Consider the following 23,088-nt stretch of genomic DNA (forward strand, 5'->3'; position numbering starts at 1 on the left):
TTTTACCATAAATCCACCATTGATTTCCTAAAAATGGACGAATGTGAGCTAACATTTCTGAGACATTAAAATATCTTTCTTTTTTCACTAAAATTTTTATTCATAGTATAAAATTACAGGGTGAGAGTAATTTCCCACAGACACGTATGTCTCCATTTTCTTTAAATTTCAGATATTGCAGGTGGGATGACTAGTGCCAAATCACTCTCATTCTTTTGTCAATTAGTTTTGTTGTTGTTGTTGTTGTTTTCTTGGAAGTTTTAGGTTGGTATCTCAAAATCATGTCTTAGTTTTCAATTTATGTATCTATCTTTGTTCATTTGTCCAGAAGGTTGATTGGGTCCTTTCAATTTGAAGGCTTGTTTTCTGCTCAGAAAAATCTCCTGTAATGAGTTCTTTAACATTTTTTTCTCCTCTATTTCATGAAGGCTCTTTGTAATCCCCTGTTTCCTGTTAGCGTTGCTCCTTTCTAGTAATTATTCTTCTTCCAACAGTATCCTGTATTTTATTGAATTACTGTCATATGATGTGACTCAATATGCCTTGAGTGCAGTTGGTAGTTCTGAGGGAGACATGTGAACCAAAAAGAGTCAATAAGTTCCTGGGAATTATTATTATTATTATTATTATTTTAATTTTATTTTTTATTTTTATTTTTTGGTGGTATGCGGACCTCTCACTGTTGTGGCCTCTCCCGTTGCAGAGCACAGGCTCCGAACGCACAGGCTCAGCATCCGTGGCTCATGGTCTCAGCCGCTCTGTCACATGTGGGATCTTCCCGGACCGGGGCATGAACCCGTGTCCCCTGCATCAGCAGGCGTACTCCCAACCACTGTGCCACCAGGGAAGCCCCCTATTCCTAGGAATTTTTAACACAGCACTAGAAAGGAGTCTAAAGCTGTTTTTATTTCCAGGAGCTGAATTTTAGTTTGTAAAACTCAGTGTTTACATTTATCACGATGCAGAGAAAGTCATGATGAGACATGGGTTATACCTATACCAACATTTTTATCTGTATCTCCATCTTTGTTTACATCTATCTTCACTTTTATCTATATCAAATCAATACCTATATGAAACATAGATCGATATCTATATCTTTAGCAGTGGTTTTCAACTAGGGGCAACTTTGTCTCCAAGGGACACTTGGCTATCACATTGAAAGAGATGCTCCTGGCATCGAGTGGGTAGAGGACAGAGATTCTGCTCAGCATCCTACATGCACAGGACAGTTTCCCCTGACAAGAAATTATCCAGCTCACAATGTCAACAGTGCCAGGTTTGAGAAACCCTGATCTACAGAGATGTTTAGAAAAATGAGATCCCCTAGTTATTTTCCCCAACTAAGTATTACTTACTTCTTATTCTTGTTTTCTGAAAATATCCTATTATTGTTAAAGTTAATTCCTCTTTAATGCTTAAGCTAATTTAAGTGATTTTTCAGTTTATTTCAACAAAGAACAACTGAACTGGCAGTGACTTTTTCTATACATTTTAGTGTGTATTAAATAGTGGCAGGTATCAATATATTTAAATGATACTGTTTCTTCTTTGGTTGCCTTCTGTGCTTGTACCTGAAACAGTACCAGTTTTTTACTGGAATTGAGAAAATAGAGCTGTAAAAGGTTTACCTCTTAAGGCACTGCAGTGTTACTTTAATATTTTGGGCATTCCAATACTTTAATTCAGTTATGATGTAAACATAGTGGTGAAATAATATTTTTTAAAAACTAAATTAATAGTATACAAATACAAAAATAAAGCTCAAACTGAATCACTTTACTGTACACCTGAAACTAACACAAGATTGTAAATCAACTATATTTCAAAATAAAATTTAAAAAAAGAAAAAATAAAGCTATGTGTAAAATTTATAAACGTATAAAACTCCTTTGCTTTCAGAACTCATGACTCTCAGTGTCTGCCAGGCTGGAGATATTGGTGGCTATTAGCAGCCAAAATGTGTTCTGAATCAGAAAATAATGTTTGATTACTTTTCCCTAAGATATTTTTCCATAAGAAGGTATTTCTGAACTTTCTACTTCTCTAGTAAGTAATAAACTGTCCCTGAGGTTAGTGAATACAGGATACCCTCCTGTCTGAACTGGAGAAGGCTACAAGCATGAGAAAATATGAGTGTGAGAAATGGAAAAAAAAAAGTTGTATATTAGTAAGTAGTTCAAAATATTATTCCTCCCGGAATGAAAGAAAAACAAATATTCAAATATTTTTGCACAGATTACCAGTGCATTAGTGTTATATTTTCTTTAAAATTTTCTAAAAAATTTAGATCCCAATAGCTGTAAATTATCTATTTTTTAAGTAAACGTTTCGATGACATATCAACTAACATGTTGGAAGGAACAGAACTCGATTTGTCTCTAAAATAACCAGGAGAACATATTGGCTAACAAAATTAAATGCCTTGAGGTGATATTACTGAGCTCCTTTTCCTTTCTCACAATTCTAGATTCCAGTGTAAGCGTTATCCTAAGGCAAGGTCCCCAGTGTACTCCCAAGATAACTTCCAATAACCTTGTGGGATATAGTATATGCTTCTTTGCACTAATACAGAGAGAAGAGAGAGTTCTAGAAGGTATCGCAAAGAGCAAGATATCTTCCTTCTCATTAGCTACTAGAAAGAAAAATTTTGTTCATATGTTTACACATCGACTAGCATAAGACAGCCTTCTAAACTTTTGTGTAAATATGAATGTACATACCAGTCACCTCTGGACCCTTCAAAGTACGGATTCTTATTCAGTAGGTCTGGGTTGAGGTAGGGTAATTTACGTTTTTAACAGGTTCCTATGCAACATCCATCTATGCTGCTGGTCCTTAAGTATTTCAAATGGCCCCTCATACTTTCTCTCTGTCAGAAATAATAGCTTACGATAAAATCTTCCAGAATAAAAATGACCATTACCTGTTTCAAAGAAAGAAGTCAGCATTTAATTCTGCTCTTTATCCTGATGACATTTTTACTTCTCCACTCTGAGGAAGAACCTTTCAAAGTTACCATTAGATTGAGTGCTGCTAACCTAGAACATCGTTTATAAGAGTTTTGAGAAAAGAGATCTTAAAGGCAACCTGCGCATTATTTCTTTTTTTTTTTCTTTTTTTTTTTTTTTTTTTTTGCGGTACGCGGGCCTCTCACTGTTGTGGCCTCTCCCATTGCGGAGCACAGGCTCCGGACGCACAGGCTCAGCGGCTATGGCTCACGGGCCCAGCCGCTCCACAGCATGTGGGATCTTCCCGGACCGGGGCACGAACCCGCATCCCCTGCATCGGCAGGCGGACTCTCAACCACTGCACCACCAGGGAAGCCCCTGTGCATTATTTCTTACTGTCATTTGTTTGAAAATCATTCTAGAGAAAAAGAAATATTCTGAGAAAATGTAATCCAAGATTTCAGAATAAAGTTATGAAAATGTTACCGTAAAATTTAGCATTTTGAATAAATTACCTCATTCTGGTATAACTTTGTAATGTTGACATTAGGAAACTATTTTGGAACCAAATAAAAACTATGTCATAGCCTTTTTAGAGTGCCTTATTTCAGTTGTGACCCAAAGAATGAATTGAAGTCATTCCAGCACAAGATCCTTTAAGTTCCTCTTCAAAGAATGTACATATTCTAACTCTACAACAAGTTCACCTCAAAGTAACAAAGTACAATGTTCATCAGAGAAGTCACAGAAAATTTTATGGTAAAATCTGTGTATCTCCTCTGCTCTAAGTTTGTATTTAAAACCTACTACTTGCAGTAGTTATTCCTTTCTCAAAATGGTTCAATGACTTTTTAGAGCTTAAAACACACATGGCCAGATAAATTTCTTTGCTTCCTTTCAATATATTGTATGATCTTCCTCTTACTTCTGATGTCATTGACCATTTATCTGCTCTTCTGCCCCCTAAGAGTCTTCTATAGAAAAACCTAATTTCTTGATAACTGATCTCCGTAACTTCTTCTAGTGAATTTATAGATTTTTTTTTCATTGTCTTTTCAAAACTTCACATTGTCATTCTCTTGGCCATTCTCTCTCCTTTCTGCAATATCATATCCATATTTGAAAACTTACTAAAATCTCTATTACACTCTTACACTTTCCTTCATCTACATTTGTAATATAGCCTTTTAGAACACGTGTGTCAGTCATGAAATGCATTGTAAGTTTTGTTTTGTTTCCTATTGCCTTACCTTCTTTAACTCATATACTGTTCTTTAACATGCATTAATGTTTATGCTGTATGTTTTTCCCTAGCATCCTTCTTTCTATACACCAGTTACTCAAAATATATTGAATTGGTTGATTACAATGCATCTTTAAAAAATTACAAGTTTCACTACTACATTTGGAAAAAAATGGCTGAGGCAAGCACTAGCTACAGGATATTTTCTTTACTACACCGTTGAATGCTTATCCTGAATAAGAAATACAGATGATTATCCATGTTAGGAGAAATAAACTTAAATCTCAGCATGGAACGATCTATTCAAAACATTCATGTTATTCAGGTGGATTACTTAGTTGTTCAGGAAAAGTTAGCACCATTTAGTATTCATCTTTGTCATCCCTAGTGTACATGAACCAAATTGCATGCAGACTGGTCAAAAAGATTACAATCTGCAAGTGTCTTTCAAAACGTTTTCATGAGCCTCTTGATGTTTTAAAAAACTACATCCTTGGACATGTATTTAGGTTTCTTTATTCCCCTCACAGATTTGCACTCTTCATCTGACGTCACTTTTTACAAAGTTTAAAAGTAACCAAAAGTACCTCTGGCCAAAGACAGAAGCTCGATGAGAGGTTTTTGGTGCGCTAATATTCCACAGTCTGAATTTAGATAAGTTTCATCTTATCAATAGATCATGAGACAGAAGACTTTCTAATTATTCTACCAGAATATTTTTTTACCCTGAAGGCACATTAGCACTATCTGAGAAGCTGATAATAAAATACGAAGACCTAAGAATTCGTCTACAACAAATCTAAGTATCAGTGGGTCAAAAGGTTCAGGCATAGGTATTTTTAAATACTCTTCAGAAGATTTTAAGTGTGAGGCCAGGGTTAAGATTAACTGACCTAGGGAATAATTGGTGAGCAAATATATTAAATATTTACTTGGTATGAGAACCACCATTTGCACTATTGCCCAGGTCCTGCAAATGTTAGGGGGAAACCTGCCTTTCCTCTCCTTTGGAGTTCTATTTCTGCTTCAAGCCAAAAGAAGTGACTTCAGTGCTTAGTTATTGAACCAACATTTCAATCTATAGGACCTTTCTTGCTGTGACCAACGAGGTAAGTTTTCTCTTTGCCAAGAGGTCATTTGTTGTTTGCAAGTAAAACTTTCCAATTTTTGTGTTTTCTATCATTAGTCTTTTTGTGGATTAAATTCAATTCTATGTGCCCTCAATGATACACTCTGGTAACTACAATTCACCAGCATGAAGCTGAATTCTCAGCTGATTCTAAAGTTTCCTTTCCCCGGGGATATCTTTCCTTAGTCATGGAAAGCTAATGGGGAGGAGAGTCAGAAACTTCACTATTGCTCCAACCAAGAATGAACAGATACAAAGTGTGAGACTTTTAATAAGAGTTTTGCTCCCCCTTGGTTTTCTCATAGGCAGAGAACATACAGACTGCAACAAGAAAATGGTACCTGCCCTTCTTCTGCTAGTTATCTCTCATGACAAAGACAATGTTTTATTTATTTATTTATTTATTTATTTATTTATTTATTTATTTATTTATTTATTTTATTTTACAAATTTAATCAGTTATACATATACATATGCTCCCATATCCCCTCCCTTTTGCGTCTCCCTCCCACCCTCCCTATCCCACCCCTCCAGGCGGTCACAAAGAACCGAGCTGATCTCCCTGTGCTATGCGGCTGCTTCCCACTAGCTATCTACCTTACGTTTGGTAGTGTATATATGTCCATGCCGCTCTTTCACTTTGTCACAGCTTACCCTTCCCCCTCCCCATATCCTCAAGTCCATGCTCTAGTAGGTCTGTGTCTTTATTCCTGTCTTACCCCTATGTTCTTGATGACATTTTTTTCTTAAATTCCATATATATGTGTCAGCATACAGTATTTGTCTTTCTCTTTCTGACTTACTTCACTCTGTATGACAGACTCTAGGTCCATCCACCTCATTACAAATAGCTCAATTTCATTTCTTTTTATGGCTGAGTAATATTCCATTGTATATATGTGCCACATCTTCTTTATCCATTCATCCGATGATGGACACTTAGGTTGTTTCCATCTCCGGGCTATTGTAAATAGGGCTGCTATGAACATTTTGGTACATGTCTCTTTTTGAATTATGGTTTTCTCAGGGTATATGCCCAGTAGTGGGATTGCTGGGTCATATGGTAGTTCTATTTGTAGTTTTTTCAGGAACCTCCATACAGTTCTCCATAGTGGCTGTACCAATTCACATTCCCAACAGCAGTGCAAGAGTGTTCCCTTTTTTCCACACCCTCTCCAGCATTTATTGTTTCTAGATTTTTTGATGATGGCCATTCTGACTGGTGTGAGATGATATCTCATTGTAGTTTTGATTTGCATTTCTCTAATGAGTAAAGATGTTGAGCATCCTTTCATGTGTTTGTTGGCTGTCTGTATATCTTCTGTGGAGAAATGTCTATTTAGGTCTTCTGCCCATTTTTGGATTGGGTTGTTTGTTTTTTTGCTATTGAGCTGCATGAGCTGCTTATAAATTTTGGAGATTAATCCTTTGTCAGTTGCTTCATTTGCAAATATTTTCTCCCATTCTGAGGGTTGTCTTTTCGTCTTGTTTATGGTTTCCTTTGCTGTGCAAAAGCTTTGAAGTTTCATTAGGTCCCATGTGTTTATTTTTGTCTTTATTTCCATTTCTCTAGGAGGTGGGTCAAAAAGGATCTTGCTGTGATTTATGTCATAGAGTGTTCTGCCTATGTTTTCCTCTAGGAGTTTGATAGTGTCTGGCCTTACATTTAGGTCTTTAATCCATTTTGAGCTAATTTTTGTGTATGGTGTTAGGGAGTGATCTAATCTCATACTTTTACATGTCCCTGTCCAGTTTTCCCAGCACCACTTATTGAAGAGACTGTCCTTTCTCCACTGTACATTCCTGCCTCCTTTATCAAAGATAAGGTGACCATATGTCCGTGGGTTTATCTCTGGGCTTTCTATCCTGTTCCATTGATCTATCTTTCTGTTTTTGTGCCAGTACCATACTGTCTTGATTACTGTAGCTTTGTAGTATAGTCTGAAGTCAGGGAGCCTGATTCCTCCAGCTCCGTTTTTCGTTCTCAAGATTCCTTTGGCTATTCGGGGTCTTTTGTGTTTCCATACAAATTGTGAAATTTTTTGTTCTAGTTCTGTGAAAAATGCCATTGGTAGTTTGATAGGTATTGCATTGAATCTGTAGATTGCTTTGGGTAGTATAGTCATTTTCACAATGTTGATTCTTCCAATCCAAGAACATGGTACATCTCTCCATCTATTTGTATCATCTTTAATTTCTTTCATCAGTGTCTTATAATTTTCTGCATACAGGTCTTTTGTCTCCTTAGGTAGGTTTATTCTAGATATTTTATTCTTTTTGTTGCAATGGTAAATGGGAGTGTTTCCTTGATTTCACTTTCAGATTTTTCATCATTAGTATATAGGAATGCCAGAGATTTCTGTGCATTAATTTTGTATCCTGCAACTTTACCAAATTCATTGATTAGCTCTAGTAGTTTTCTGGTAGCATCTTTAGGATTCTCTATGTATAGTATCATGTCATCTGCAAACAGTGACAGCTTTACTTCTTCTTTTCCAATTTGGATTCCTTTTATTTCCTTTTCTTCTCTGATTGCTGTGGCTAAAACTTCCAAAACTAGGTTGAATAAGAGTGGTGAGAGTGGGCAACCTTGTCTTGTTCCTGATCTTAGTGGAAATGGTTTCAGTTTTTCACCATTGAGGACGATGCTGGCTGTGGGTTTGTCATATATGGCCTTTATTATGTTGAGGAAAGTTCCCTCTATGCCTACTTTCTGCAGGGTTTTTATCATAAATGGGTGTTGAATTTTGTCGAAAGCTTTCTCTGCATCTATTGAGATGATCATATGGATTTTCTCCTTCAATTTGTTAATATGGTGTATCACATTGATTGATTTGCGTATATTGAAGAATCCTTGCATTCCTGGAATAAACCCCACTTGATCATGGTGTATGATCCTTTTAATATGCTGTTGGATTCTGTTTGCTAGTATTTTGTTGAGGATTTTTGCATCTATGTTCATCAGTGATATTGGCCTGTAGTTTTCTTTCTTTGTGACATCCTTGTCTGGTTTTGGTATCAAGGTGATGGTGGCCTCGTAGAATGAGTTTGGGAGTGTTCCTCCCTCTGCTATATTTTGGAAGAGTTTGAGAAGGATAGGTGTTAGCTCTTCTCTAAATGCTTGATAGAATTCAACTGTGAAGCCATCTGGTCCTGGGCTTTTGTTTGTTGGAAGATTTTTTATCACAGTTTCAATTTCAGTGCTTGTGATTGGTCTGTTCATATTTTCTATTTCTTCCTGATTCAGTCTTGGCAGGTTGTGCATTTCTAAGAATTTGTCCATTTCTTCCAGGTTGTCCATTTTATTGGCATAGAGTTGTTTGTAGTAATCTCTCATGATCTTTTGTATTTCTGCAGTGTCAGTTGTTACTTCTCCTTTTTCATTTCTAATTCTATTGATTTGAGTCTTCTCCCTTTTTTTCTTGATGAGTCTGGCTAATGGTTTATCAATTTTGTTTATCTTCTCAAAGAACCAGCTTTTAGTTTTATTGATCTTTGCTATCGTTTCCTTCATTTCTTTTTCATTTATTTCTGATCTGATTTTTATGATTTCTTTCCTTCTGCTAACTTTGGGATGTTTTTGTTCTTCTTTCTCTAATTGCTTTAGGTGCAAGGTTAGGTTGTTTATTCGAGATGTTTCCTGTTTCTTAAGGTGGGATTGTATTGCCATAAACTTCCCTCTTAGAACTGCTTTTGCTGCATCCCATAGGTTTTGGGTCGTCGCGTCTCCATTGTCATTTGTTTCTAGGTATTTTTTAATTTCCTCTTTGATTTCTTCAGTGATCACTTCGTTATTAAGTAGTGTATTGTTTAGCCTCCATGTGTTTGTATGTTTTACAGCTCTTTTCCTGTAATTGATATCTAGTCTCATAGCATTGTGGTCGGAAAAGATACTTGATACAATTTCAATTTTCTTAAATTTACCAAGGCTTGATTTGTGACCCAAGATATGATCTATCCTGGAGAATGTTCCATGAGCACTTGAGAAAAATGTGTATTCTGTTGTTTTTGGATGGAATGTCCTATAAATATCAATTAAGTCCATCTTGTTTAATGTATCATTTAAAGCTTGTGTTTCCTTATTTATTTTCATTTTGGATGACCTGTCCATTGGTGAAAGTGGGGTGTTAAAGTCCCCTACTATGATTGTGTTACTGTCGATTTCTCCTTTTATGGCTGTTAATATTTCCCTTATGTATTGAGGTGCTCCTATGTTTGGTGCATAAATATTTACAATTGTTATATCTTCTTCTTGGATTGATCCCTTGATCATTATGTAGTGTCCTTCTTTGTCTCTTCTAGTAGTCTTTATTTTAAAGTCTATTTTGTCTGATATGAGAATTGCTACTCCAGCTTTCTGTTGGTTTCCATTTGCATGGAATATCTTTTTCCATCCCCTTACTTTCAGTCTGTATGTGTCTCTAGGTCTGAAGTGGGTCTCTTGTAGACAGCATATATATGGGTCTTGTTTTTGTATCCATTCAGCCAGTCTGTGTCTTTTGGTGGGAGCATTTAGTCCATTTACATTTAAGGTAATTATTGATATGTATGTTCCTATTCCCATTTTCTTAATTGTTTTGGGTTCGTTATTGTAGTTCTTTTCCTTCTGTTGTGTTTCTTGCCTAGAGAAGTTCCTTTAGCATTTGTTGTAAAGCTGGTTTGGTGGTGCTGAACTCTCTCAGCTTTTGCTTGTCTGTAAAGGTTTTAATTTCTCCATCAAATCTGAATGAGATCCTTGCTGGGTAGAGTAATCTTGGTTGCAGGTTTTTCTCCTTCATCACTTTAAGTATGTCCTGCCACTCCCTTCTGGCTTGTAGAGTTTCTGCTGAGAGATCAGCTGTTATCCTGATGGGGATTCCCTTGTGTGTTATTTGTTGTTTTTGCCTTGCTGCTTTTAATATGATTTCTTTGTGTTTAATTTTTGACAGGTTGATTAATATGTGTCTTGGTGTATTTCTCCTTGGATTTATTCTGTATGGGACTCTCTGTGCCTCCTGGACTTGATTAACTATTTCCTTTCCCATATTAGGGAAGTTTTCAACTATAATCTCTTCAAATATTTTCTCAGTCCCTTTCTTTTTCTCTTCTTCTTCTGGAACCCCTATAATTCGAATGTTGGTGCGTTTAATGTTGTCCCAGAGGTCTCTGAGACTGTCCTCTGTTCTTTTCATTCTTTTTTCTTTATTTTGCTGTGCAGCAGTTATTTCCACTATTTTATCTTCCACCTCACTTATCCGTTCTTCTGCCTCAGTTATTCTGCTATTGATCCCATCTAGAGTATTTTTTATTTCATTTATTGTGTTTTTAATCGATGCTTGATTCGTCTTTAGTTCTTCTAGGTCCTTGTTAACTGTTTCTTGCATTTTGTCTATTCTATTTCCAAGATTTTGGATCATCTTTACCATCATTAGTCTGAATTCTTTTTCAGATAGACTGCCTATTACCTCTTCATTTGTTAGGTCTGGTGGGTTTTTATCTTGCTCCTTCTCCTGCTGTGTGTTTTTCTGTTTTCTCATTTTGCTTATGTTACTGTGTTTGGGGTCTCCTTTTTGCAGGCTGCAGGTTCGTAGTTCCCGTTGTTTTTGGTGTCTGTCCCCAGTGGCTAAGGTTGGTTTAGTGGGTTGTGTAGGCTTCTTGGTGGAGGGGACTACTGCCTGTGTTCTGGTGGATGAGGCTGGATCTTGTCTTTCTGGTGGGCAGGTCCACGTCTGGTGGTGTTATTTGGGGTGTTTGCGGACGTTTTATGATTTGAGGCAGCCTCTCAGCTAATGGGTGGCGTTGTGTTCCTGTCTTGCTAGTTGTTTGGCATAGGGTGTCCAGCACTGTAGCTTGCTGGTCGTTGAGTGAAGCTGGGTGCTGGTGTTGAGATGGAGATCTCTGGAAGATTTTCGCCGTTTGATATTATGTGGAGCTGGGAGGTCTCTTGTGGACCAGTGTCCTGAAGTTCGCTCTCCCACCTCAGAGGCACAGCACTGACTCCTGGCTCCTCAATTTGGGATGATTTGTTGTCTATTCATGTATTCCACAGATGCAGGGTACATCAAGTTGATTGTGGAGCTTTAATCCGCTGCTTCTGAGGCTGCTGGGAGAGGTTTCCCTTTCTCTTCTTTGTTCTCACAGCTCCTGGGTCTCAGCTTTGGATTTGGCCCCGCCTCTGCATGTAGGTCGCCGGAGGGCGTCTGTTCTTCGCTCAGACAGGACAGGGTTAAAGGAGCAGCCTCTTCGGGGACTCTGGCTCACTCAGGCCGGGCGGGAGGGAGGGGCACAGAGTGCGGGGCGAGCCTGCAGCGGCAGAGGTCGCCGTGACGTTGCACCAGCCCGAGGCACGCCGTGCGTTCTCCCAGGGAAGCCGCCCCTGGATCCCGGGACCCCGGCAGTGGCAGGCTGCACAGGCTCCCGGAAGAGCGGTGTGGACAGTGACCTGCGCTCGCACACAGGCTTCTTGGCGGCGGCAGCAGCAGCCCCAGCGTCCGACGCCCCGTCTCTGGGCTCCGCGCTTTTAGCCGCGACTCGCGCCCGTCTCTGGAGCTGCTTTACGCGGCGCTCTTAATCCCCTCTCCTCGCGCACCAGGAAACCAAGAGGGAAGAAAAAGTCTCCTGCCTCTTCGGCAGCTCCAGAGTTTTCCCGGACTCCCTCCCGGCTAGCTGTGGTGCATTAGCTCCCTTCAGGCTGAGTTCTCGCCGCCAGCCCCAGTCCTCTCCCTTTGCTCTGACCGAAGCCCGAGCCTCAGCTCCAGCGCCGCCCGCCCCAGCGGGGGAGCAGACAAGCCTCTCGGGCTGGTGAGTGCCGCTCGGCACCGCTCCTCTGTGCGGGAATCTCTCGGCTTTGCCCTACCCAGGTATGTGGGGAGTTTCTTGCCTTTTGGGAGGTCTGGGGTCTTCTGCCAGCGTTCAGTAGGTGTTCTGTAGGAGTTGTTCCACGTGTAGCTGTATTTCTGGTGTATCTGTGGGGAGGAAGGTGACCTCCGCGTCTTACTCTTCCGCCATCTTACCCGGAAGTCCCCAAAGACAATGTTTTTAATATACTTTATGTCTTTTTTTTCCCACATCACCTTATTTACACCTTTTAGTAGAGGAGGTCCTTTAAGGAAGTGACTTGCTTTTTAATAATACTCAGGACAAACAGTTCCATAAAGAAAACGGATAATAAGAGAACATTTGGTAAATTTCAATAAACTAAATATTCTTATTGATATTCATTGTATTGATACTAGAATTGTAGATATTCTCTCTTTTTCAGAGCACCATTCTATACATTATCTTCTTGTATATCTTCAAATGTTCCTTAATTATTGTCTCCTTTTCCTGGCACATGTAGCTTTTCTCTCATATTAATAGAGAGAATTGCAGTCTCTTACTCCCTGCCCCATTTCAGATCCTCTTCTTCCTCTAACAGCCAAGAGTAATAGAGCTACAATCTGTGCTCAGGGTTTCTACCTCCTTCTTTCCCATCGAATCTTCCATGTGCTGTAACTTGGCTTGCACTTGAACAATTCCTCTAAACCTGCCTTAAATATCTCCCCAAGGACCCTCTTTTTGTCAATTCAAGTTCTTATCTAACTTGGTCTCTTGGACAATTTTTCAATCACTTTCTTATTTCCTCTGATTTTAATCACACTTATATTCATCCTGTGTCTCTTATCATTTATTTCTCTTTTTTCAAGCACTATTATCTCTCCCCAAGGCTTGAAAGTTGTCATTCCATAAAATTTTGTCCTTAGATTTTTTCCTCTCCTCAGCTGTCACACTTTCCCTAAATAAGTCCTATCATTTTATTTGTTTGAGCTACTATCTGCATCACAATGACTTTAATATTAAATTGCCTATAAAATTTTCACTTTACAGGATGCTCTAATCACATGGGAAGGTAATCCAAAAGAGAGCAGATATATGTATACGTATAGCTGTTTCACTTTGCTGTAGAGTAGAAACTCATACAACATTGTAAAGCAACTATACACCAATAATAATTTAAAAAAATCCAAAGCCAAATTCATCTCCCTCCTCTTATTTTCATTATTTTATCCATTCATTCAGTAGTTATTTACTGAAGATCTTCTATACGTCAAATATTATTTTTGTTATAAAAGAGCCATGAGCAAAAAAGTCAGAGTCCACGTTCTAATTGGAATGGAGTAGAAGAATGACTTGAGTAACTGAGAAAATAGAGTATGATAAGGGGAAGATTATAGGGTGTACAAGTTTGAGAGGGAACGTCCATTCAGAGTTTGATTTTGTAGAGGATAAACTTGAGGTATCTATTAAACAACCAAGTACAAGTGTCCCATAGAGAGTTAAATATGGGTTTGACATTCACAGGAGAGATCCTATTTGTATGTAATAAATAAGAGAGAAAGAACTTAGATGTTAAGATTCATACGATGTTAAGATTCATGGTATGAAATAAACACTGAGGAGGTGATTATAGATAAGGAATGTCAGATGTCTGTCTGAATTCTGAGACACACCAACACCTGGATGTTAGAAAGATGAGAATGTGGCAGTAAAAGGACAGTGAAATGTTGGAGAATAAAGAAAGAATTGTTTCCTGGAAGCCAAGTTAAAGAGATTTTTCAAGAAGGAGGAAATACGGGTTAATGTTAGAAATGCAATTCACATTTTGAGTAAGGTAAACTCTGAGCATTTCTACTTGTTGGAAACAAGAAATTCACCAGTGTCCACATTATATCTGTATTAAGATGGTTACAGTACAATGTGGAGTGCTAGCCAGTTTGGAATATGTTAAAGAAAAAATAGAAGGAAAATAATCCATCAATTAATGACTACCTTTTTTTAGAAGTTTTGTAATTAAAAGGAGTAGTGAAATAAAGCATAGTCAGTAATATACATAGGGTAAAGAGAGTGATTTTGTTGTGCTTTGTTTTGAAGATGTGTGAAGCACTACAATGATTTAATGGTTAAGAGAATGATTAGATTAACGGGATAAAAAGTAGAGATGCAGGAGAGGGAAGGGGCAGAAGTGGTGTTCTTGAATAGGTAAGAGTAGATGATCTCTATCACATAAATGGGATGGTCAGTAATAGAAAAGAATATGAAATATTCTTTCACAGGAATAAGAGAAAACACCAAAACTGCAGTGAGTTAGTGGATGTGATGGTGTGCACCTATAGAATTTTACTTCTGCGTTCACATATTTCACCAAGAAACCAGTTACAATGTCATCATGTGAGCATGTTAGTGAGAAACAGGGAGGAGGGAAGGAATACTAGAACAAAGAGGTTGCCCAATAGTCATTTAGAGCAGTAAGGGGTTCTGGGTGAACCAAGTAAGGGAATGTCACAGGACTGCCCTGAAACACTAAGGATGTTCTTGAAATTCATGGTCATGAATTAACATGAATCCAGTTGGTGTATTTTGCAGCAACAGGCATTTTTTGGAAGTGACCATTGACTAGATATAATGTTAGATTTGACCAGGTTTTTTTTTTTTTTCTTCTTCGAGAAAATGTATTAAAGAAGTTTGGTAAGTAAGCTGATGGTGTATAAAAGGAAGTGATGGAAATGTTCACTGCAGTGCTATTAGCCAGGACATGGAAGCAATCTAACTGTCCATCGACAGGTAAATGGATAAAGAAGATGTGGCACACACATATAATGGAATATTATTCAGGCATAAAAAAGCAAAATTGAGTTATTTGTAGTGAGGTGGATGGACCAAGAGACTGTCATACAAAGTGAAGTAAGTCAGAAAGAGAAAAATAAATACCATATGCTAACACATATATATGGAATCTATATATATATATATATACATATATATATATATATATATATATATATATATATGGTTTTGAAGAATCTAAGGGCAAGACAGGAATAAAGATGCAGACATAGAGAATGAACTTGAGGACATAGGCGAGGGGAAATGTAAGCTGAGATGAAGTGAGAGAGTGGCATGGACATATATACACTACCAAATGTAAAATAGATAGCTAGTGGGAAGCAGCTGCACAGCACAGTGAGATCAGCTCGGTGCTATGAGACCACCTAGAGGGGAGGGATAGGGAGGGTGGAAGGGACATGAAAGATGGAAGAGATATGGGGATATACGTATATACATATGATATATACATATATGTATAATTGATTCACTTTGTCATACAGCAGAAAATAACACACCACTGTAAAGCAATTTTACTCCAATAAAGAAGTTAAACCAGTTCCGGGTAAGATGGCGGAAGAGTAAGACGCGGAGATCACCTTCCTCCCCACGGATACACCAGAAATACAGCTACACGTGGAACAACTCCTACAGAACACCTACTGAACGCTGGCAGAAGACCCCAGACCTCCCAAAAGGCAAGAAACTCCCCACATACCTGGGTAGGGCAAAGCGGAGAGATTCCCGCACAGAGGAGCGGTGCCGAGCGGCACTCACCAGCCCGAGAGGATTGTCTGCTCCCCCGCCGGGGTGGGCGGCGCTGGAGCTGAGGCTCAGGCTTCGGTCAGAGCGCAGGGAGAGGACTGGGGCTGGTGGCGAGAACTCAGCCTGAAGGGGGCTAATGTGCCACAGCTAGCTGGGAGGGAATCTGGGAAAACTCTGCAGCTGCCGAAGAGGCAGGAGACTTTTTCTTCCCTCTTGGTTTCCTGATGCGCGAGGAGAGGGGATTAAGAGCGCCACGTAAAGGAGCTCCAGAGACGGGCGCGAGTCGCGGCTGAAAGCGCGGAGCCCAGAGACGGGCGTGGGACGCTGGGGCTGCTGCTGCCGCCGCCAAGAAGCCTGTGTGCGAGCGCAGGTCACTGTCCACACCGCCCTTCCGGGAGCCTGTGCAGCCTGCCAGTGCCGGGGTCCCGGGATCCAGGGGCGGCTTCCCTGAGAGAACGCACGGCGCGCCTCGGGCTGGTGCAACGTCACGCTGACCTCTGCCGCTGCAGGCTCGCTCCGCACTCCGTGCCCCTCCCTCCCACCGGGCCTGAGTGAGCCAGAGCCCCCGAAGAGGCTGCTCCTTTAACCCTGTCCTGTCTGAGCAAAGAACAGACGCCCTCCGGCGACCTACACGCAGAGGCGGGGCCAAATCCAAAGCTGAGACCCAGGAGCTGTGAGAACAAAGAAGAGAAAGGGAAACCTCTCCCAGCAGCCTCAGAAGCAGTGGATTAAAGCTCCACAATCAACTTGATGTACCCTGCATCTGTGGAATACAGGAATAGACAACAAACCATCCCAAATTGAGGAGCCAGGAGTCAGTGCTGTGCCTCTGAGGTGGGAGAGCCAACTTCAGGACACTGGTCCACAAGAGACCTCCCAGCTCCACACAATATCAAACGGCGAAAATCTTCCAGAGATCTCCATCTCAACAGCAGCACCCAGCTTCACTCAACGACCAGCAAGCTATAGTGCTGGACACCCTATGCCAAACAACTAGCAAGACAGGAACACAACGCCACCCATTAGCAGAGAGGTGGCCTAAAATCATAAAAAGTCCGCAGACACCCCAAAACACACCACCAGACGTGGACCTGCCCACCAGAAAGACAAGATCCAGCCTCATCCACCAGAACACAGGCAGTAGTCCCCTCCACCAAGAAGCCTACACAACCCACTAAACCAACCTTAGCCACTGGGGACAGACACCAAAAACAACGGGAACTACGAACCTGCAGCCTGCAAAAAGGAGACCCCAAACACAGTAACATAAGCAAAATGAGAAGACAGAAAAACACACAGCAGGAGAAGGAGCAAGATAAAAACCCACCAGACCTAACAAATGAAGAGGTAATAGGCAGTCTACCTGAAAAAGAATTCAGAATAATGTTGGTAAAGTTGATCCAAAATCTTGGAAATAGAATAGACAAAATGCAAGAAACAGTTAACAAGGACCTAGAAGAACTAAAGATGAATCAAGCATCGATTAAAAACACAATACATGAAATAAAAAATACTCTAGATGGGATCAATAGCAGAATAACTGAGGCAGAAGAACGGATAAGTGAGGTGGAAGATAAAATAGTGGAAATAACTGCTGCACAGCAAAATAAAGAAAAAAGAATGAAAAGAACAGAGGACAGTCTCAGAGACCTCTGGGACAACATTAAACGCACCAACATTCGAATTATAGGGGTTCCAGAAGAAGAAGAGAAAAAGAAAGGGACTGAGAAAATATTTGAAGAGATTATAGTTGAAAACTTTCCTAATATGGGAAAGGAAATAGTTAATCAAGTCCAGGAGGCACAGAGAGTCCCATACAGAATAAATCCAAGGAGAAATACACCAAGACACATATTAATCAAACTGTCAAAAATTAAACACAAAGAAATCATATTAAAAGCAGCAAGGCAAAAACAACAAATGACACACAAGGGAATCCCCATCAGGATAACAGCTGATCTCTCAGCAGAAACTCTACAAGCCAGAAGGGAGTGGCAGGACATAATTAAAGTGATGAAGGAGAAAAACCTGCAACCAAGATTACTCTACCCAGCAAGGATCTCATTCAGATTTGATGGAGAAATTAAAACGTTTACAGACAAGCAAAAGCTGAGAGAGTTCAGCACCACCAAACCAGCTTTACAACAAATGCTAAAGGAACTTCTCTAGGCAAGAAACACAACAGAAGGAAAAGAACTACAATAACGAACCCAAAACAATTAAGAAAATGGGAATAGGAACATACATATCAATAATTACCTTAAATGTAAATGGACTAAATGCTCCCACCAAAAGACACAGACTGGCTGAATGAATACAAAAACAAGACCCATATATATGCTGTCTACAAGAGACCCACTTCAGACCTAGAGACACATACAGACTGAAAGTAAGGGGATGGAAAAAGATATTCCATGCAAATGGAAACCAAAAGAAAGCTGGAGTAGCAATTCTCATATCAGACAAAATAGACTTTAAAATAAAGACTACTAGAAGAGACAAAGAAGGACACTACATAATGATCAAGGGATCAATCCAAGAAGAAGATATAACGATTGTAAATATTTATGCACCAAACATAGGAGCACCTCAATACATAAGGGAATTATTAACAGCCATAAAAGGAGAAATCGACAGTAACACAATCATAGTAGGGGACTTTAACACCCCACTTTCACCAATGGACAGGTCATCCAAAATGAAAATAAATAAGGAAACACAAGCTTTAAATGATACATTAAACAAGATGGTCTTAATTGATATTTACAGGACATTTCATCCAAAAACAACAGAATACACATTTTTCTCAAGTGCTCATGGAACATTCTCCAGGATAGATCATATCTTGGGTCACAAATCAAGTCTTGGTAAATTTAAGAAAATTGAAATTGTATCAAGTATCTTTTCTGACCACAATGCTATGAGACTAGATATCAATTACAGGAAAAGAGCTGTAAAACATACAAACACATGGAGGCTAAACAATACACTACTTAATAACGAAGTGATCACTGAAGAAATCAAAGAGGAAATTAAAAAATACCTAGAAACAAATGACAATGGAGACACGATGACCCAAAACCTATGGGATGCAGCAAAAGCAGTTCTAAGAGGGAAGTTTATGGCAATACAATCCCACCTTAAGAAACAGGAAACATCTCGAATAAACAACCTAACCTTGCACCTAAAGCAATTAGAGAAAGAAGAACAAAAACATCCCAAAGTTAGCAGAAGGAAAGAAATCATAAAGATCAGATCAGAAATAAATGAAAAAGAAATGAAGGAAACGATAGCAAAGATCAATAAAACTAAAAGCTGGTTCTTTGAGAAGATAAACAAAATTGATAAACCATTAGCCAGACTCATCAAGAAAAAAAGGGAGAAGACTCAAATCAATAGAATTAGAAATGAAAAAGGAGAAGTAACAACTGACACGGCAGAAATACAAAAGATCATGAGAGATTACTATAAGCAACTCTATGCCAATAAAATGGACAATCTGGAAGAAATGGACAAATTCTTAGAAATGCACAACCTGCCAAGACTGACTCAGGAAGAAATAGAAAATATGAATAGACCAATCACAAGCACTGAAATTGAAACTGTGATAAAAAATCTTCCAACAAACAAAAGCCCAGGACCAGATGGCTTCACAGTTGAATTCTATCAAGCATTTAGAGAAGAGCTAACACCTATCCTTCTCAAACTCTTCCAAAATATAGCAGAGGGAGGAACACTCCCAAACTCATTCTACGAGGCCACCATCACCTTGATACCAAAACCAGACAAGGATGTCACAAAGAAAGAAAACTACAGGCCAATATCACTGATGAACATAGATGCAAAAATCCTCAACAAAATACTAGCAAACAGAATCCAACAGCACATTAAAAGGATCATACACCATGATCAAGTGGGGTTTATTCCAGGAATGCAAGGATTCTTCAATATACGCAAATCAATCAACGTGATACACCATATTAACCAACTGAAGGAGAAAAACGATATGATCATCTCAATAGATGCAGAGAAAGCTTTTGACAAAATTCAACACCCATTTATGATAAAAACCCTGCAGAAAGTAGGCATAGAGGGAACTTTCCTCAACATAATAAAGGCCATATATGACAAACCCACAGCCAGCATCATCCTCAATGGTGAAAAATTGAAACCATTTCCACTAAGATCAGGAACAAGACAAGGTTGCCCACTCTCACCACTCTTATTCAACATAGTTTTGGAAGTTTTAGCCACAGCAATCAGAGAAGAAAAGGAAATAAAAGGAATCCAAATGGGAAAAGAAGAAGTAAAGCTGTCACTGTTTGCAGATGACATGATACTATACATAGAGAATCCTAAAGATGCTACCAGAAAACTACTAGAGCTAATCAATGAATTTGGTAAAGTTGCAGGATACAAAATTAATGCACAGAAATCTCTGGCATTCCTATATACTAATAATGAAAAATCTGAAAGTGAAATCAAGGAAACACTCCCATTTACCATTGCAACAAAAAGAATAAAATATCTAGGAATAAACCTACCTAAGGAGACAAAAGACCTGTATGCAGAAAATTATAAGGCACTGATGAAAGAAATTAAAGATGATACAAATAGATGGAGAGATGTACCATGTTCTTGGATTGGAAGAATCAACATTGTGAAAATGACTGTACTACCCAAAGCAATCTACAGATTCAATGCAATCCCTATCAAACTACCACTGGCATTTTTCACAGAACTAGAACAAAAAATTTCACAATTTGTATGGAAACACAAAAGACCCCGAATAGCCAAAGCAATCTTGAGAACGAAAAATGGAGCTGGAGGAATCAGGCTCCCTGACTTCAGACTATACTACAAGGCTACAGTAATCAAGACAGTATGGTACTGGCACAAAAACAGAAAGATAGATCAATGGAACAGGATAGAAAGCCCAGAGATAAACCCACGGACATATGGTCACCTTATCTTTGATAAAGGAGGCAGGAATGTACAGTGGAGAAAGGACAGTCTCTTCAATAAGTGGTGCTGGGAAAACTGGACAGGGACATGTAAAAGTATGAGATTAGATCACTCCCTAACACCATACACAAAAATAAGCTCAAAATGGATTAAAGACCTAAATGTAAGGCCAGACACTATCAAACTCCTAGAGGAAAACATAGGCAGAACACTCTATGACATAAATCACAGCAAGATCCTTTTTGACCCACCTCCTAGAGAAATGGAAATAAAGACAAAAATAAACACATGGGACCTAATGAAACTTAAAAGCTTTTGCACAGCAAAGGAAACCATAAACAAGACGAAAAGACAACCCTCAGAATGGGAGAAAATATTTGCAAATGAAGCAACTGACAAAGGATTAATCTCCAAAATTTATAAGCAGCTCATGCAGCTCAATAACAAAAAAACAAACAACCCAATCCAAAAATGGACAGAAGACCTAAATAGACATTTCTCCACAGAAGATATACAGACTGCCAACAAACACATGAAAGGATGCTCAACATCTTTACTCATTAGAGAAATGCAAATCAAAACTACAATGAGATATCATCTCACACCAGTCAGAATGGCCATCATTAAAAAATCTAGAAACAATAAATGCTGGAGAGGGTGTAGAAAAAAGGGAACACTCTTGCACTGCTGGTGGGAATGTGAATTGGTACAGCCACTATGGAGAACGGTATGGAGGTTCCTTAAAAAACTACAAATAGAACTACCATATGACCCAGCAATCCCACTACTGGGCATATACCCTGAGAAAACCATAATTCAAAAAGAGACATGTACCAAAATGTTCATTGCAGCTCTATTCACAATAGCCCGGAGCTGGAAACAACCTAAGTGTCCATCATCGGATGAATGGATAAAGAAGATGTGGCACATATATACAATGGAATATTACTCAGCCATAAAAAGAAATGAAATTGAGCTATTTGTAATGAGGTGGATAGACCTAGAGTCTGTCATACAGAGTGAAGTAAGTCAGAAAGAGAAAGACAAATACTGTATGCTGACACATATATATGGAATTTAAGAAAAAAAAATGTCATCAAGAACATAGGAGTAAGACAGGAATAAAGACATAGACCTACTAGAGCATGGACTTGAGGATATGGGGAGGGGGAAGGGTAAGCTGTGACAAAATGAAAGAGCGGCATGGACATATATACACTACCAAACGTAAGGTAGATAGCTAGTGGGAAGCAGCCGCATAGCACAGGGAGATCAGCTCGGTGCTTTGTGACTGCCTGGAGGGGTGGGATAGGGAGGGTGGGAGGGAGACGCAAAAGGGAGGGGATATGGGAACATATGTATATGTATAACTGATTAAGTTTGTAAAATAAAAAAAAAAAGACAAAAAAAAAAAAAAAGAAGTTAAACCAGTCAATCAATCAATCAATCAATCAATAAAGGGAAGTGATGGGACTTCCCTGGCTCTCCAGCAGTTGACTCTGCACTTCCACTGCAGGGGGTGTAGGTTTGAACCCTGGTCGAGGAACTAAGATCCTGCATGCCTCACAGCATAGCTAAAAAGAAAAATAAATAAATAAATAAACTTAAAAGAAAATAAAAGGAAGTGATTATAATGAAATCCAAGCTCCATAAGAAGGGGAAAAAAATGAAGAGGATATGAAGGGTTTGGAAAAGAATCAACAACCATCACTAAAAACATGTGAGATGAGGTAATCTGGGATATAACAAGGAATAAAGAAGGTGGCAATTAGAGAGTAGACTCTTTAGTCTGAGATTTTGGAAACTGTTTTTGTGATGATATGTTCTAGACAAGGGAGTGGAATTGGAGTAGAGAACAATGTAATTATAGAAGAAGTAAAAAAAACTGAGAGGCTCACAGAATGGAAGAATTTTCTAAGTGGATACTGATAGCAAAAGGAATTATAAAATGAACCATGTTGAAGAGCTTGAAAATAAAGCAGGTGGAGACATCTTCATGGAATGAGAGACAATGTGAACCAAAATCTGTAAATAATTAGAGTAAGAGCTGTGGTATGTGACACAGAATGATATTAGATCTAGACAGTATATGAGGTTTTTTTTTAATTGAACTATGCTGATTTACAATGTTATATAAGTTTCAGGTGTACTACATAGTGATGTGATATTTTTATAGATTATCCTTAATTTAATGTTACTATAAAATATTGGTTATATTCCCTGTGTTGTACATTAAATCCTTGTATCTTAATTATTTTATACCTAGTAGTTTTTACCTCTTAATCCCCTTCCGTTCCCTTGTCCCCATCCCCACTTCACCCCTTTTTCCACTGGTAACCACTAGTTTGTTCTCTGTATCTGTGAATCTGTTTCTGTATATGAGTTTTTAAAGTGGAAATTTGGTAGAAAGAAAG

Source organism: Mesoplodon densirostris, chromosome 5 (assembly GCF_025265405.1).
Source record: "Mesoplodon densirostris isolate mMesDen1 chromosome 5, mMesDen1 primary haplotype, whole genome shotgun sequence".
NCBI classification, from domain to species: Eukaryota; Metazoa; Chordata; class Mammalia; order Artiodactyla; family Ziphiidae; genus Mesoplodon; species Mesoplodon densirostris.